This window comes from Arvicanthis niloticus, chromosome 1, assembly GCF_011762505.2.
Source record: "Arvicanthis niloticus isolate mArvNil1 chromosome 1, mArvNil1.pat.X, whole genome shotgun sequence".
Taxonomy (NCBI): domain Eukaryota; kingdom Metazoa; phylum Chordata; class Mammalia; order Rodentia; family Muridae; genus Arvicanthis; species Arvicanthis niloticus.
The window spans coordinates 141,019,381-141,034,912 of NC_047658.1; the positions used below are offsets into that span (position 1 = coordinate 141,019,381).

A 15,532-nucleotide genomic window follows, 5' to 3' on the forward strand; every position below is an offset into this window, starting at 1 on the left:
CGTCCCGTTCCACTCCCAGAATTCTGAGTTGCTGGAGTTATAGGTCTGCAGATTCCAATTTCCCCTCTCTATCTCTTTCTCTTCCTTTTTCCTCAATTTCTCCCTAGATTTGTGGATTTTGGTTAATCTTGAGATTAAATCTTTTTAAATGGAAGAAAACCATACCATAGATTAACATTTGAAATCTAAGAATAAAAATTTTAAACTTTTGTAGTACCTCTTCATAAAGTTCTTAAGTCACCCCCCAAATTGTGGCAGACTCTGAAGCTGTTTCCACCTAGCTTAATCAGAAAGGACACCACACTGCATCAAACAGGTGTGGAAGCTGGCAGGCTGGCATCAGAATAGGGTTTACTTCTCCAGCAGCCCATTTAGACATCACTGGCCCCGCCTATGTAGGACTGTATCACTGTCACCTCTGAAGTTACAATCCTTAGACACAAAGCCCCTCAACAGGTAATAGAACTATTCTAAACTTCCTTAATAATAAAATCTAGTTTTAAAGCCAGATAGGAACCCCCGAGTGATTGAATTTATCACATGTAGTGTCCTGCCTGAGGAAGATGAGGACATAACATACTGAGTCATTTTGACATTTACGGAAAAAACCTAATTCAACATTTATTTATTTATTTATTTATTTATTTATTCATGACCGTGTGTGTGTGTGTGTGTGTGTGTGTGTGTGTGTGTGTGTGTGTGCACGTGCATGTGACAGGAGTGAGGTTTTTCTGTCTAGCATGTGGGAGGAATAAAACTCAAGTTGTCCAGCACAACAGCAAGCTTGCATCTTTACCCTCTGAGCCATCTTGCCCCAAATGCTATTTTTGTTTTGAGACGAGATTTTTCTGTGTTGGCTGCACTGACCAAGAACTCCCTTGCTCATCAAAATTCAGATTTTTAAGTCTAGTCAGTTCTCCTAGCTCAGTCTCCAATGAGTTGGAACTAAAGGAATGCGCCACCCTACTCTCCTTTTAAAATAGACTTTGGATGCTAGGTAGTAAAATCTGCAATCAGCCACGATTATAAACACATATATGGAATTAAGAATGTGATTGTTTTTCACTAGTATCACTAGTATGTAGATTGCCTAGTACACAAGGAGACTATCCAGTCTAGAACTTCAGACTCAAATATCCACCAAATCTGAAGTGCATATTCTGGAGTCACCTCCTAGTGGGTGGACCATGCTAAAAAATGTTTTTGATGAACATTAAAAATCTGAATTTTGACGTGCTAGGGATGTTGCTCAAGGTGAGAACTCATCCTCTGCACACTTGAAACTCTGGGTTTAATCCCTCTGACAGCAAATGAATACAATTTAAAGACTTGAATATTTGTGGAATTTCCTGGTTTTGTTATTTGGAACTTAAATACATACATACATACATACATACATACATACATACATACATACATCACCATCGCCCATTGAGAAACCAAGGCCGCAGACTGCCTTAGGCAATGGAAGCTTATTTTCAGACCTCAGTAGGGTGGCATCCCCTTAGAAGGGACCGAGGGCGAATTAAACAGCTCAGAAGGTGGCAGAGTCGGGGTTGCAAGTTTGCTTTCCAAAGGTAAAGCCAACCAAGACAGCCAGTGTGCCTCACCCCACTGTAGTGTTTCTTCCACTTGGAGCTGGGTCCCCCACGCCAAAGCTGAAGACCTCCAGTCTCATCAGTAGGAGCGGTGTTCTTAAAATGGTGAGTTGGTACTGTCTGCTCCCTCAAAGAAGCAGCTTCTGAGATTGTCTTACTTTATCACACTCACTGTGACAAAGCAACAGGACAAAAATTAGGGAGGAAAGGATTTACTTCACTTCCCCAAAAAATAGGGAGGAAAGGATTTACTTCACTTCCCCAGCACAGTCCAGTTCCTGAAGGATGTCAAGGCAGGAACTTAAACTGGGTAGGAATCAGGAGGCAGGACCTGTTGTTGAGGCTGGACCTGATGAGGGAGGGAAGGCAGGGGGTGCTGCATACTGACTTGCTCCCCTTGGCTTGCTCAGTTTACTTTCTTATAGCACCTAGGATTACCTGTCCAATGGTGGCACCACCCACAATGGGCTGGGCCTTCCCACATTAATTTGTAATTAAGAAAAGGCCCTCCAGGCTTGCCTAAGCTCCCCCTCTCCCATCTTGTGAAGGCGTTTTCTCAAATCAGGTTCTCTCTTCTCTGATGGCTCTATCTTGTGTCAAGTTTCCATAAAACTTGCCAGCACAGATGTTAAATCAGAATGGATTCTCTCCGCTACCTGCATTCTTTCTCCTTGTCCTCCACACTCTCCGATTTACAACATACCTTCTACTACTTTGCAGCCGAGTAAAAGTCACATTTTTATTTGTCTCTATCTTATTCATGGAAAACGTATAAGATGCAGCTTTTATACTCGGGGCTGTAGTAAATATGGATCATTGTGCTTACTGTGTGTCTGGCTCAGGTCGAGGGCCATAATAAAGACACTGCATTATGCTGAAGATATAGTAATGGCGAGGGGCTTTCTGTTTGTTCCTAGTTCAAGGTGAGGAGAGGCAGAGTGTTTCACAGCAGGAGTGCTTAGTCACAGTTAAATCTCAAAATGGGATTCCTACATAAGCTGTAACCCTATATCTAAGCCACGACATTGGCAAACCTAGCTTCATCACCGCTCCTATGCTTTGCAGTTGAGTCGCTCAGTCATTTCCCCAGCTTCTAGGCGAAGCTGATGATTTACTGGGCTGTCCTAGGTCCAACCTAGGGCAGAGAGCGAGCATGCCGGTTGCCCGGGGGTTAAATGACAACCATTTCCATCTGGCCCTAGGCCATCCGCTGGGTCCCGCCACCCTGGAGATTTTTCTGCAGCACGTGGGAGGCTGTGGCTACAGAGGGGGCGGAGGCAAAGGCTGAGGCCGCACCCAGGGGCCGGGGAAGGGGGAGGGGGCGAACTATCTCTGTGACAATTCCATTCCCTCCGTTGCTGCGGCAGAGCGCCCCGCCACAGATCCAGAGGCCATTGGCCCGAGAGTTGATTTGCAAGGGCGCTGGGGCTGTCCCGCAAGAAGAGCGCACCCAAGCCAAAGAAGGCATTAGAACTCGTCCGACCAAGAGCAAAGAGAACCCAGAAACCCGGACCAGACCAGCCTGCGAGCGCCTCCCAGCCTGGTGCCTCCGTCACCAGGCGCCCGTGCCTTGCGGAGCAGCCACCGCCGCCCGGGCTGCAGAGGCCACACGGATGCCCGAGCCACGCGGCCCGCGCGGGGGCAGCCGCCGCAGTCGCCATCCCACACAAGCTCCGGACGCGCACGACTGCTGGTGAGTGGCCGCGCACGTGTGCCCGCTGGCCCCGAGGAACAAGGAGGTGACCGGTGGCTTCCTGTCGCCCCAAGGTCCCCGCCCCCACGCGCCCCTCTCCCGCTCAAGGGTTAGCTTCTTCTCGCTGGGGAAAGCGGAGACTGTGGTTCCATGGTCTCCGGGCCCCTCCGGGCGGTGACCTGGACCCTGCTGCGTGAGCTGTTCTGGTTCAGACTTGGGATGCATCCTTGCAGATGATGTCAGGATTCTGAGAGCCCACCTCACTGGTTTGGCGTGGGGCTCCACGTCGGCTGCGCCGGATGTCAAGGAGGGAGGGGCGAGAACGGGTAAAGCACTTTCATACTAGAGGGTAAAGGGGAGGAGAAGACTTTCTAGATCTTGCATTGATGCCGTTTAGCCTCGTGAGACATATTCTCTTACTGGAATAACTTGAGTGCTTGCTGGAAGCCTCAGGGAAATGCGCAAACGGATGCAATGTTATTAAAACATAATTTTCCAAAACTCTTAGAAACAACTGCTGATAGTCTAGAGTCCAAAATTGAGATGTGAGGAAAAAAAAAAAAACACAATGAAGCAGTAATTCAAGAAACAGAATCTGATTTAGAGGATTGGGGGAAAAAAATCTCTAGGTTTGGTGTGAGGGGGAGGGGCCGGTCCGCCTTCCCGAAATGAGTGTTTGGTCGCTAGTAAGCCCTGGTGAGCAAGCCGCTTTCCAAGCATCCTGCTACCTACGAAAATCAAACGAAGTCTTGAGTTTCAAAAGTGTTTCCAGAAATAAGGTTAATCCGAGCTCTGTCAAGGTCAATGCAGACTCGTGAGAGCAGACAAACATTAGCACTTGAATGTTTGACTTCCGGTTTCAATTTGTAAGTTGTATTTGTTTCCAGACCTGTTTCAATGGGCAGTTTTTTGTATTTCTGGCGGATGCTAATTTGAATTTTATGAATGTACTCTGTAACTAGACTCTGCTGGGCATTTAAAAAAAATCCACTGTAAATATGTATTCATTTAAAACACGCTAATGTCTGAGCTGTAGGCGGATCCTGCTGCGACCCTTTAATACAATTCCTCATGTTGTTGTGACTCTTCCCCAACCATAAAATTGTTTCGACTTCATAACTAATTTTGGTACAGTTGTGAATTGTAATGCAAGTATTAGTGTTTTCTGACAGTTTTAGGTAACTCCTGTCAAAAGGTCAAAAAGTCATTAGACCTACAAAAGGTTGAAAACCTTTGCGTCAGAGCCGCTTCATTCCAAGGCAGGGGACGGTATTGGAGTCATCCAGGAAAATTAATTGGATGTAAATTGTCTGTTCCATTCATCAATAGCAGAACGTGTAGCTCATGGAAACCCACTGTTGAGTACACCTCAGCTGTAATGGGTGCATCAGCTTTTTCTTGGGAATTTTAGGAAGAATTTTCTTATTTTCTTAAGTAAAATACACATCTATAAAGGCAGATTCTAAATCCTTTATGCATTTCTTAGGGTGGCTTGGAGAGCATAGCGAGGAGCCTGGTGTTCTGTGGGTGTGCTGAAGGGTGTCTTTGGGGTTGGTTGCTAACAGGCTTGATACGAAGTTAAAGAGTTGTTAATAATAGCAAATGCTTTCTCCTTTCAGCTGGGTAAGACCCTTACTTTCAGAATTCTTTCTGGTCTGCTTTTAAGAACACAACAATCTAGGGAATAATAAGAAAAGACTGATCGTCCTCAAATTAACTTTTTAACTTGCAAAGAGATTGGCTTCATTGTTACATATGAATCATTATACTGTTCTTATTAGCTCCTTACACCGCCCTTTCCTCATGGTCTCCTGTTCCCCTTCATCCCCATAGTTCCCTTTCTGCCTTAGGCCATGTGGATTACTGTCCTGTCCTGTCCCTCCTCCCCCTTCCTGTTAAATACACAAATAGACTTCTTTCTCCCTCTCAGGTCCCCTTTTCACTTTCGTATTCCCCATCCCCCCACCTCTCTCTCTCTCTCTCTCCACACACACACACACACACACACACACACACACACACACACACACGTGTATAAACTGAAATCTAGAATCTGCACACAAGAGAAAATGTACTGTTTGTCTGAGTCTGGTTCATTTCATTTAACATAGCGACCCATTTTTTTATTGTTGTAATTTCATGTTTACAGCTGAATAAAAATAACACTACAGTTTCACTACATTGTCTTCATATAGTTATGCATGGATGGACATCTAGGCTGATAATTTTTGCTCAAAATTATGAGAGGAAGTCATGTAGATGGCCTTGAGTCTATGTCAAGTGCTCTCTTAGCCATCGTTTTTCAGTGAGGGACTTTTTCACATATTTATTTCGTGTGTGTGCCCATTAAGAGGACAACTTTGGGGATTGGTTTCCTTCTTCCACCATCTGGATCCTGTGTATTTGACTCAGGACCTCAGGCTTGGTGCAAGTACTTTCTACATACTGGACCAAGCTTGGTCCAAGTACCTTTTACACACTGGTAAACCATACTAGTTGACTTTTTAATCGACCCACTGGGTATATGTGTGTTCTATTTAATCCAGTAATTTTTTCTTGACCTCCTTAAGGACTTATAAGTTATTTCTGTTGAAACTATGAGAAATGACTCATGATTACTGCTGAAAATACCAGAACCAGGTTTCCATCCCTTAGGACTGATAGGTTTCAGCTGTCCAATAAATAGTTGTCAAATGAGTAACAGATTCTAGAATGTCTTTGTCTTACCAACCTAACTTACATAGATTCTTCTGGTATTGATTTTCTTTTGGACGTAACTTTATATGAACCACTAAACACTGCATCAAATCAAAGTCAATATATTCAATGAAAAAGATCAGCTCAATGGAAGAACCAATACTTATTGTTCTAAAATGGTGGTTCTCAACCTTCCTAATGCCACAACCCTTTAATACAGTTCCTCATGTTGTAGTGACCCCCCCTCCCCCAACCATAAAATTATTTCATTGCTACTTTATAACTGTAATTTTGCTACTGTTATGAATTGTAATATAAATATCTGATATGCAGAATATTTGAGATGTGACCCCCCCTTTTAGGATTGTTCAATCCCAAAGGAGTCAAGACCCGCAGATTTAAAACCACATAAAACACCATATTGGTACCTGCTGACATCTCCCAGCTCCCTGGATATGTAAACTCTCCTATTGGACTGTGTCCTGTTGAACTATGCCCTATTGGGGGCTTATTTAGAAATCCTGAGCTGACATCACAGGGTTCCGTTCTTGAATAATCTGGATGGAACTACATTGGGATGTGGCTTTTGTCAGAGATTATTTGCATTTCTAAGCAAATCCACTGAATGGCTAGAACTGTCCTTCCTCTCTGTAGACCAAGTAGAGAGGCCAGTTTAACGCTTGGCAAGCTGCTCAGTTTCTAAAGCACACATCTTTCTATTCTCTTTCTAATTTTTAAATTAAGTCCATGTTATGTTTTGACTATTGGAGTTCTTGGCTTAGAGACATTAATTCAGATGGATGGTTCTTTCATAACCCTTATTTATGGAACAACCATCCTTTCATCCAAACACCAGTGAGTCCCATGATTCGTCCAAGGTACTCTTTTGGAATGTTAGAAGTTTATCTACTTGTTGCTGCAGTTCTGACTTTCCATTAGTGGTCATTAGCAATTCTCTCTGTGATTCCAGATCTAATTTCAGGATGGAAGTTAGAAAGCTACCAGAATTGACCTAGATAATAATACTGTATCGTTTAACGATAATGCAACAATTATTTTCTATGTTCTTCCCTTTATATGCTTCTCTGAAGAGGCTTCTCTCATTCAGGATAAAAATGAGCCACACCTCAAAATGAATCGTAAAAATAAAATTGCTTCTCACAGTTTTCAAGTAACAGCACCACTTTTCTCTGCATAATAAAATACGTTTTTTTTTTTGTTTTTTTTTTGTTTTTTTTCTGGATTTTAATTCTATGGGTTAGACATGGCAGGTTCCTTGACAGAAGTAAGTGGTAGAGGAATCTTTCCATAAGTGCATTCTGGCAATTTCAGAGAGTGGGTTAAAAAAAGCAAAGAGGACGTGGTGATCTGGTGCTTGGCAGCGACAACCTGGCCCAAGATCCTTGGGACACCACGATAAAGATGTCAGATGTCAGAATTCCAGTCAGTAACATGGTACACTCTTGTTCAGGCACCACTAGTTGATCTCAGCATCCTTTTCTGCTGAGCCCTGGTATAGCTTCAGAACCTTGCAAAGTTTGGGAAGTATTTAACAATAGATATCAGTCACTGATATCTCAAGGATGATGGGTTGATTAGAAACACAAATTTATTTTGTTATTTCCTAGTTGTGTCATTCGGGAAAATGCTCATTTCTTTGAGGCTTAGCTTCCTCATCTTTCAATTGGGTGTTTAATTTCTATCTCCTAAGAGTTGAATTGGAAGACATGAATAAGGAGGTGTGTAAGTAAACAGGGTCTGGTACAAATGAGCAGCCATGTGTGCTTGTTACTTTTAATGTTCATAAAGCACCTACTCATTGCAGACACCTTTTTGCATATTTACAAATTGAAGTACGAAGGAGCCAGGTATAGTGTTAAGTGCCATAAGCTAGTTGGGGACAGAGCTGGAGTCAAACCGAGACTATCTGATTCCAACGCCTGCTTTCTTTCCATGTGTGTTTCCCTGTCCCCTCATATTGCATATTGACTATAGAGACACTGACAAGTACAGTATGTGCAGTTCTATCCTCATGGAGCTTCATAGCTCGTAATTCAAACATAGACTCGGCATTTCCCACTTAGAATTGGTATCCAGGTTGTGCCTATAATTTTGGAGGGCAATTTTTCCTTGATGTTTTAGTATTTGATAAATGTTGTTTTCATAGAACCATTAATGGAAACTCCATGGAATTTACAAGAGTAACCCCAGTAATGGGGGACACGGGGCCTGAACTAGCTAGCCATCTTCTGTAACTAAGCAAGGCCTCAAGTGAAGGGGCTGGAACACTAATCCAGCCACAAAATCTTTGACCTACAGATCTGCCTGCAAAGTGTGCTGCAACCAGAGCCCAGATCATCATCAGAGGCCAGAAAAACATAATCCAGCAACTGGTGGAAGCATAGGTAGAGTCTCACAGCCCAACATTAGGTGGAGCTGAGGGAGTCCTGTGGAGAAGGCAGAAGGAAGGAAGGATTGGAGAAACTAGAGGGGTCAGGGACACAGAATCAACTGATCTGGACTCATGGGACCTTGCAGAGATAAAGAAGCCTGTAGGGGACTGACCTAGGTCCTCTGCACATATGATATGGCTGAGTAGCTTGGTGTTCTTGTGGAAATTGAAGTGGGAGAAGAGTCTTTCTGTGACTCTTTTGCTTACTCATGGGATTCCTTTCCTCCTACTGGGTTGTCTTTCCTAGCCTTAATGTAATGGTATATGCCTGGTCTTACTGTAGCTAGTTATGCTGTGTTTGGTTGATGTCCCTGGGAAGCCTTGCTCTTCTGTGTGGGGTGTGGGGGAGAAGGTGGATCTGGGAGAGAGAGGAGGTGCTGGGGGGAGACTGAGGTGAGGGGAGAGGAAACTACAGTTGGGATATATATGAGAGAAGAATACAAACATTTTTTTTTTAAAGAGAATTCTAACACACACGTATGTGTACATGCTAGCCTTGAGTCCATTTATGAAGATCAGAACATAACTGTTTTTCTTTTCCACTTTCTAGATTTTACGGATCAAACAGAAGTCAGTACATGTAGTAGCAAGTACTTTTACCAACTGAGCCCTCTCCCTGGTTCTAATTTGTGTTTTTACCTTTGCTTTAAAATGAGTTCCTTTTTTCTTTTCTGCTCCATGAAGTTGGCATACACAATATTTACATTTGCCTTCGTACTCAGTGACTGTGCCTGAGATAGGGAAGAAAGACACGCTTCTTCAAACGTGCAGCGGGTCCTGAGTCCAGTGTAATTGGCTGTCAGTATTCCGAGGACCTCTGTGACATCTACCTCTCTCCGTGGTCCAGAGTCTCAGAAGCTTCCATTCTCCAAGCACAATGCAGTGATGAATATATTTCCATTTTTAAAATCTAGCTTGTGGAGTGCAGAATGTTCTGGAGAGAACACGGGCGAAGTAAATAGCTGTTCTCTGGCTTCCTTGAGTAGCTGCATCTAGCTCTCGGAGTCCAGATTTTAATTGTTGGTGGGGAGATCCCTGAGGCAGTGAGAAGTGAGAGTTGTCAGCTCCTTCAGATCTTCTCTAGGTGGGTCTTGTCTGCCATCACTGACTTAAGCACTTTTTCAACATTGCCTTGAACCTCGTAAGTTTTGTTCTTGTAAGTTACTTTGAGAAGTGTTAGCTAATACCCAGTCTTCAGTTTGTTTTTGTTTTAGTGCTGGGATTGAACTCTGGGACTCGTGGATGAAGCACAGACTTGATTGCCTGAGTTCTGCACTTCCAGTCTTGATGTTCTGTCTCACTAAAGCGGCTGTGAGTTTTTCCTGATTTTGGATAAAGCTTCTCAATAAATGACGGATTATATTCTTGAAGGCATTTTAAATATCACCTCTATCTTTTGATTTAGATATTCCTTCATTTAACCAAACTTTCATTTCTTCTTAAAGAAACTCTTCAATAAATAGCTCGAGTTTTAGCTAGACTGCAGATGACAGAACTTGAGATTTGGTGAATGTTTGGTGTTTTGGTTTTTAAACATTTGCCATAACTAACGCTTCGACAGCATCTCAGTTGAGCCGGAGAACTGGCAAAGGTTCCTACGAGAGGTAACTTTAAGTGAGCCACCACCGATTGTCACTTTGGTGATTTGACTTGGTGATTCATTGGGTTCATTTGGAAACAGAATGCCAGGATGACTTGTTTTGACCCTTTCTGGCTCCATGTGTGCTGACTTCCTGTTTTGCATTTGCCTGTGTTGACAAAGAAGCCCTGGTACCTGTCCCTTTTAGAACACTATATCTCAAACTCTAATGGCCAGGCACCTCTAATTAAAACCAGAAGGAAAACTACATTTAGTAATAGGATTGTGGTTGAATTGCTCTTATCTACGGAACCCATGATTTCATTTTTCTGAGACAGGATATTGTTCTGTGTCCTACCACTGAAGTTGTCTTCCCTAATATCATCGCTGTGCATTCTGTGAAACCTAAAGAACTACATGTTGTCCAGGGTTCTTGCTTCAGTATAATGGTGGATTGATTCTAGTTCTTTTTTCCTGTCTGTTTTGTCCTCATAGGGTTGTTTTTAAATTGTTCCATACATTTTTTTTTTCTCTAGCTGTAAAAGATTGAAGCCAGGAGATGGAATGGAATAGGAGAGGCCTGGAAAGGGCACTGCTTGTGTGGGTGTTCTGCGTAGGAATATGGCTCACCGAGTTTATGCAAAGCTTAAGTATGTAAATAAAATTAAAGTTAACTTGGAATTGGGTTGCTGTAGAACTTTGCTTTTCCAGTTAGCAAAAAATCAAGATGTAATTGTTCAACAGAATATAACTGACTGTCATGTTCTAATGACACATATAGTCAAGTTTCTTTCATCAAGTATTGAATGACTTAGTATTGAATGGTAAACTGCAAATTAGTTCAAACAATGGCTTCCATCCTACCTAGATAGTTTCTCTGTGAGAAGGTTGGGGTGGTGTCTGGCTGCCTCTGTCTAAAAGTCTTTGCAAAAGGTTTGGATGCAGGTAGTTAGTCAGACATAGAAACACAACTAACAACGAAGTCTAATTTTATATCCAGATAGTTAATTCTGTTTTTATTTTTGAGCATGTATTCCTTCTGACCGACAAATACATTTTCACGTAATCACAAACTGTATTACTACCATTAGAGCACCGTTCATGTTCTTGGTGTAATACCTGAATTTAGGGGGAAAGCGGGTTATTGTTGTTCTGTTGTGTTGTGCTCAGAACCCCTCAGTGTTAATGGGAGTTTGTAGAGATAGGTCAAATGTCCTTCTGAATGCCCAGCATTCAGAGGTAGGTTTGATCAAAGAAAGGCGGCAGAAAATGTAATAAGGACACAAATGGTTTAAATAATGCATGAGAGAGGAGAGGGCCAGACCAAGAGGGCCTTCAAGAGCTGGTCAAGGTGCTTGAATCTTCTCTGATCAACACAACTGCACAATTTTGAACAAGGGATGGGCATAATGTGATGCAAATAAGTATATTCCTCAGCTTGAGCCACGTAGTGCTTCATCTAGAAACAGAGAAAACGTTGAGCAAATATAGGCTTGTCACCATAAAGGCAAACAGGAACATGGGTAAGGAGGGGGATCTGAATTTAGTAGCACCATCTTTAAAGAGCTTGCAGTAGGGTTCTCTCTCCAAATCTGTGTTCACAAATGTCCACAGCCAGGAAATTGCTCTTTCAGGCAATTGGAAGTCATGATGCATGATGTATAACACTACCGTCTCCCTGCACGCTCATCTTGCACATAGAGAAATTGACTAGCCAAGAAGTCAAGTCTTAAGCAACCCACTGCTGTAGGCTTAGAAAATACACAATTTTTCAGTCATAAACTGATACGTGCTTATAGCAAATGATACAGAAAATGAACTGAGAAGTCTCCTGTGAACCAATCCCTGAGAACACATTTAGGAAAAATTCAGCTGTGTACCAGATATTTTCATTCTCAATGCCAATACAAGGTAAATACTTATGCATCCACACTACGAGCATGATGTCTTGCCTGTATGCTTTCCAATACTTGCTATTCTCCCAGGATGCTCTTAACTTGGACAGTTCCATGATCCAGGATACAAGCATTTAAGTCTTTTTTAAGGGCTCCATCTGTCAAATTCTCTTAAATGATTCTCTTCTGATGACAATTTTTATTTCAAATTTTTAGTGTGTTTAAAACATGGTGCTGTATTGTGTGGGGGGAATATGGTATATATGTGTGTTTATTTAGGCAAGGAATCTAAAAAAAAATCAAATTAGAACTGCTTGATCAACAGGAACACATGTTCTTCAATATCATCACTACTGATCTAACCAGTTATGTGAATTTTATCAGTCAAGTAAATGAAATTACTTAGTTTAAATTCAAGAGTTTGCTTTGGTTTGTTTTTGTGGTGCCAGAACATGCATTGTTTCTGACCCGTGTCTACATTTTCATGTAATTACAAACTGAAATATAACCATCAGGGCTGCTTTAGAGTTCTTAGAATGGAGTGGTGTGGTACCTTCCATGTTCTTGTTAAAAACTGATTTAGGGGAGTTTTATTATTGTTGTGTTGTGATCAGAAACAAACCCTCAGTATTAGCAGGAATTTGTAGAGATTATGTCAAATATCTTTCTGGCTAAACACTTAACTACCAACCTATAGATAGCCCTGTGTTGAAATTCAATTGTAGGCTTTTTTAATTACTAGCGAGCTTAAACACTTTTTTCCCCATCACACACAGCTGTAAATATTTATCTAAAACATGTTCTTGTCACTTGCTCGTCTGTATCTAAGTTTGTCTCTTTACTACTGATCTGCAAATGTTTCATCTTGATGTAGTGGTATTGGGTATTATAGGGGCTGCTACGGATACAAATAGTATTTTACTTCATTAATATATCACTTGATGACATTCAAAGACTCTATTTACACACTTTAAAAATACTTCATTTTAGTACAATCTGAATCCAGCCAAGAAATGCCAGCATGGTGGGGCATTGGTGGGCATGATGTCCCAGCACTAACTGAAGATCCATTGGCATTTGACAGCTGCTGGGAGAAGGAGAGCCAGCTTTCTTAAATGAAGGGACTCCACCTGGTAGGTCAACCACACTCAGGGCAGGCCCTGCCCCTGAGAGTAGTAAGTAGGGTAACACAAACTGGGCTCAATGGGGGTGGAGCTTGTGACTCAAAGTTGCATGGGGAAAGTGACAAGGTGGCTATGGTAAGATTTTAAGTGGTGAATCAGTTCAAAACAATATTAGATGAAATTCTCAAAGGATTAATACAAATATTATATATATGCGAATTTATATATAAATAAAACATTTCTTTTAAAAATAATTGCAGGTTGCCAAATGATTTTTGAAGTAGCATACAAGATTTCTTCACTTTATTTACATTGATTCTCTAAATATTAGCAGTCACAGATGTTATGGTGCTGCTGTGTAATTTTTGACTTATTTCAAATTTTATCCAAGTCCTTCTTCTGATAGAAGAATCAGTCCAAGATCGCGCACTACACTTAGTTGTCTTATCTCCTTGGGGTCTTCAAATCTTGAATCATTCCTCAGTCTTTCCAGCTTTCATGATTTTTATGGTTTTTAAGAGCACTTTTGAGGGTTTTTTTTTTGTTGTTGTTGTTGTTTTTGTGGGTTTTTTGTTTGTTTGCTTGTTTTTTGCTTTGCTTTTTGTTTTGGTGTTTGCTTTGGTTTGATTTGGGTTGTGCTCTTTGGTTTGGTTTGTTTGTTTGTTTGGTTGGTTGGTTGGTTGATTGGTTGGCTGGACAGTTTTGTAGATAATCCATTGATTCTGGCCTATTTGGTGTTTATTTGGTTCTATGTAATCAAGTGTGTAAACCAGTCTGGTGGTAAACAAAGCATGGTGCCTGAAGAAGAGATGCTGAAGCCATCACTGGGAGGGTGGGTAGGAAGGAGAAGTGTAGACTGGTGTGTGGGGGGGAGGGGGGGTACATGTCATTGACTTTGCATGATGCATGCCAGTATCTGAAGATGCTGGTATGTGGAGTGAGGGTGTGAACGGTGGCTAGTGAAGAGCCACTGGATAAGAATGACCTTTGCAGCACCACCTGCATTGTTCCTTTTCCTCCATGATATTGAGTCCTTTGGTTTCAGGTACCTGTGACCAAGAAGAGAGAACATGAGTATAATACAATATTTTGAGAGAACGATTTTACATTCATGAATCTCCAAATTTTTTACAGTTCATTTTTTTGGGAATTTTATACAATGTATGTTGATTATAGTCACCCCCCTCCAATTCCTCCCAAAGGCACCCTACCCTACTCTACCCTTCCCAACTTTGTGTCCTTATTAAATCTTTTATATATTGTTATAATTGTCCTATTTTTGTCATTAGTTATTATAAATCTTTTATGTGTCTAACTTATAAGTGACACTGTCTTATACACATACTAAGGGGAAAAGCATATTTGCAAAATGTTGTGCTATCTGTGGTGGGGTCTGAAAACATACTTTATAGGTAAGATATTACATTTATAACTATAATATTAATAATGACAATTCACTAAAGATCTTTAAGCAAAGAAATGGCAAAGTCCAAGTCAGATATTAAGAGGTCACAATATATGTCACATAACAGAGTTAATCAGAGTGAAATAAGGTTGGAGCACATAGATCTGATATGAAAGCTCTTCCAGCAATATGAACAGATAAAGGGGCAGGTATTAAGGGGCCTCTTGACAAGATAGAAGATCCAGGCTTGAGAGACATTTTGGAGAGCAAATCAAATCTGCAGATGTCTTGGTAGATGGGGTTGAGAGTTGGGGTTGTGTGCATGATTGGTTGAATATTGGTAAGGACCACATTTCCAATTTCCATCTTCATTGCCACTTGAAGCATCCTTATGTTTTGGCATCTCATTGTACCTGGGTTGATTCCGAGTTCTATAAATATCCTTCAGAATGTCCCCCAAAACTATATTTTATTTATTGTCTCTAGTCCAGACCTTGGCTACTTCCTTCCACAGTGATTCACTTGTCTCCTGTCTGGGCCACCACATCTTATCTTCTGAGTTTATCTATTATGGCCAGATAATTTCAAGCTTGTAAATGCCTTATTTGGACAGATCAACTTATTACCAGGATTGAGAATTAAACAGAAAGTTAAATATATCTCAGGAGACTCATTAGTCATTTCCCAGTTATAATTTGAGGCAAGGAGAAGGATAGTTTTGCTTAGAAAAACAAAATACAACCTGTATTTTATGCCTTATTATTACACTAATCTAGACATGGCCAAGAGCTATTTATCCAAAAATGTCTAACTATAGAGGTGTGAGAATCTTAAAACAAGGGGTAGACATAGTTTTAGGTTGTCTTATAATTGGCAAATTTGAAGCTCTACCTTTGTCAGCTTTTGCTTCCCTGACTGAAATACCCAAGACAGACATAAGAAATCAGCTTTATTACCCTGGAGTCTGTGACAAGACAGAGCCTCAAGATAGGAAGCTAATGGTGGAGAATAGCTACTCACTTCTTCAGGAAAAAGAAAGAGGGTACATGGGAAAGAGGAGGGTCAGAGAAAGAGAGTGATAGAGACAGA

The 15,532-nt window shown here is 41.4% G+C and overlaps 1 protein-coding gene across 2 annotated transcripts in view; it reads left to right on the forward strand.

Moving 5' to 3' along the window:
* The first annotated feature begins 2,903 nt into the window (after positions 1 to 2,903).
* The window catches only part of Stambpl1 (STAM binding protein like 1), a 51,102-nt gene continuing 38,473 nt past the window's right edge, over positions 2,904 to 15,532 (forward strand). The window contains exon 1 of one of the 2 annotated variants that reach the window (XM_034487891.2): positions 2,904 to 3,291. The gene's annotated coding sequence lies outside the window, so the exon portion shown is untranslated. Of the gene's footprint in view, positions 3,292 to 3,488; positions 3,618 to 15,532 lie in introns of those variants that run through there. The other variant, XM_076919183.1, reaches the window with a different exon arrangement.